Below are 2745 nucleotides of genomic sequence, written 5' to 3'. Positions count from 1 at the left end.
GGGAAAAATGTCTACTAAGAAAGCTCCACCCAGTGGAGTTTTTTTCTTTTTGGGAGGCAGAAGGGGGTACCCCCTTGTATAGTAGTTTTCTGGAGTCTAATAGGTGTTTTAGTGCATTAGGCTATGAAAGAGAATCTAGTCAGAGCAGATAGTCATTTCATACATTAGGTCAAACAAGAGGTTAGGGATAAAAACAATGTTTGTATTTGTTAGTCAGGCAAGGGAGCAAAAATCCTCGCTCCTAACTTCAACATCCTTGTGCCTAGATTTATGATTCAGGAGCCCTGCTAACCTATAAAGTTCAAAATCACCATCCACTCTAAGGGAGAAAGATGAGGTTCTCTACTTCTATAAACATTCTCGAAAATCCACAGCGGCAGTTCTACTCTGTCCTACAAGTTTGCTGAGTCAGAATCAACTCAATGGCAGTGAGTTAAGTTTAATTTACTTTATTTTTTTTAATTTTAATTTACTTTAAGTTTAATTTACTAATTAAGTTTAGGTGCGTATGTGTAAAAGAAGGTAATGATGGTAACCAATGGTTGAGCATCTAGTTACCCAGTACCAGGCACAGTACGAGGTATATCAGCACAAGTCAATTACCATTAGCTGGCTTGAAGGTGATTAAGCCACCTTCCAAATCACTTTAACTTCAGAAAGCCAAAGACTAGTGATTCTTAGCTAACATGATAGTTCTTAAAACACTAGGAGTTTGAATCAGAATAACCTTCAAACCTTTTTCAAATTTCACAAACCTCACATTAGATCTTCTGAAGCAATTTCCTGAGTGTGATCAGAACTCCTGTATTTCAGACTAGTGTTAAGTAAGTTCTGATGCCCACCCCCAATTAAAAACTACTGACCTAATCTAATGCACTGATTTTACTAGTGAGGATAAATACCTTTACATAGATACTTGAATAATTTGTAGCATAGCCAAGATTACATAAAAGGTCTCATAATTCCAGATATAAACCTATCTATTCTGGGGTGGTTTTTGTTAGTTGCTGACAAGTTGAATCTGACACATAGTGACCTCATGTATACAAAGTAGAACTAACTGCTCCATAGGGCTTTCAAGGCTGTGATCTTTTGGCGAGCACCAGGCCTGTCTTCCAACGTGTCTCTGGATAGATATCGATTAGTAATCTAGCTGTCAACCATTTGTATCCAGGAAGGACACTGTATATTCTAGAGTAGGTACAAGAAACAATACAATAAAAATCTCACAGATCTTTCTCACAACTCCCCAATAACCCACTAGCAAGGTTGTTTCCTAACTACCCAACTCAAAGATCATACCTAGTTCCTTCTTTTCTGTTCAGTTGATTCCCTGCCTAGACAATCTTACTGCCACTCTTTACCAGTGGCTCAAATAATTTCCATAGGTCTACCACCTCTTACCTAAATTATTTGATGGTCTTCCTCCACCTTATGCTTTTTTTAACTCAATATTTTATTGTGCTTAGATTCCCATTCAACAATTTCTATGCAAATGGCTTGTTGTGTTGGATATTTTATTCACAACACATGAACAATCTCATTATTTATGTTCTGTTTATTCCATTTATATTAATGTAGCTCCCTGTCCCCTTACATTTTCATCTTTGTTTTAAAGTTATTGTTAACCATTTGGTTTCAAATAAGCACATTAATTACAAGTGGTATTCATTATGTTTTTAGCCAATCTGTTACTTGGCTATAAGGCAATCTCCAGGGTTATTTTTCATTCAAGATTTAGAGACCATCTCAGAAAAATTACCCTTAGGGTATCTCCAGCCTCAACCATCATAGTGGGTTTTCTTTGTTTGTGTTCGGAATTTGAGGTACTGTTCCAATTTGTTAAGAGCTGTGGGTTAGGCATTGGGCTGCTAACTGCAAAACTGGCAATTTTAAACCACCAACACTCTGCAGGAGAAACTGCTTCTGTAAAGAGGCTCATAAACCATTTTCAAGGTTTCTATGAGCCAGAATCGATTTGATGGCAGTGGTTTTGGATTCTATCGCCTATCGCTGGCCACTCTAGAGAAGCAAAACCACTGAAACTTAGATGAGCATAGTTTTTCAATAGAGTTTTTCCATCAACCTTTTCAAGTACCTTTATATATTCGTGTGTGTGTGTGTGTAAAGAGAGAGAGAAAGAGAGAACAAGAACAGCATAGCAGCAGAGACAGAGTGAAAAACATTTATTTCAAGGAAATATTACATGTAGTTGCAGAGATTCACAAATTCTAAGTCTAAGTGGTCAGATGTCAGGCTGGAGGATTCTCCTGACTCATGTAACTGTAAGAGTTGACAAACTCAGGATTGTCATGTCAGACAGTAGGCTGATGATTATGGTGGTGAATAAAATCCAGTATTGCAAATACGATGTCAGGCTGCTCACTTACAGGATGCCGAGACTAACAACTCTGAAGATGGGCAGACAACATGGCAGGCCACTGGTTTAAGTACAAAGAATTGATGGTCAGATTATGATGAGCCAAATGCAGGATCCAGATCCAGCAAAAAGCTAGAGAATGCAATCGACCGGGCTTTTCAGGGCTGCATAGTACTCCATTGTGTGTATGTGCCAGAGTTTCCTAATCCACTCATCTATCGATGGAAACTTAGGCTGTTTCCAAGTCTTAGCGATTGTGAATTGTGACTCAATAAATATTGGAGTGCAGATGACTGGTCATGTTTTATTTATTGCTTCCACCGGGTATATGCCCAGTAGAGGGATGGCTGGGTCATAAGGTAGAT

The 2745-nt window shown here is 38.3% G+C and overlaps 1 protein-coding gene across 1 annotated transcript in view; it reads right to left on the bottom strand.

Moving 5' to 3' along the window:
• The window catches only part of FAM120C (family with sequence similarity 120C), a 116624-nt gene that overhangs the window by 88545 nt on the left and 25334 nt on the right, over positions 1 to 2745 (bottom strand).

The sequence above is a fragment of the Echinops telfairi genome, unplaced genomic scaffold, assembly GCF_000313985.2.
Source record: "Echinops telfairi isolate 266 unplaced genomic scaffold, ASM31398v2 ScPeMD7_19;HRSCAF=73, whole genome shotgun sequence".
Taxonomy (NCBI): domain Eukaryota; kingdom Metazoa; phylum Chordata; class Mammalia; order Afrosoricida; family Tenrecidae; genus Echinops; species Echinops telfairi.
The sequence above is the reverse complement of the archived record's forward strand: the minus strand, read 5'-3'. Positions and strand labels throughout refer to the sequence as shown.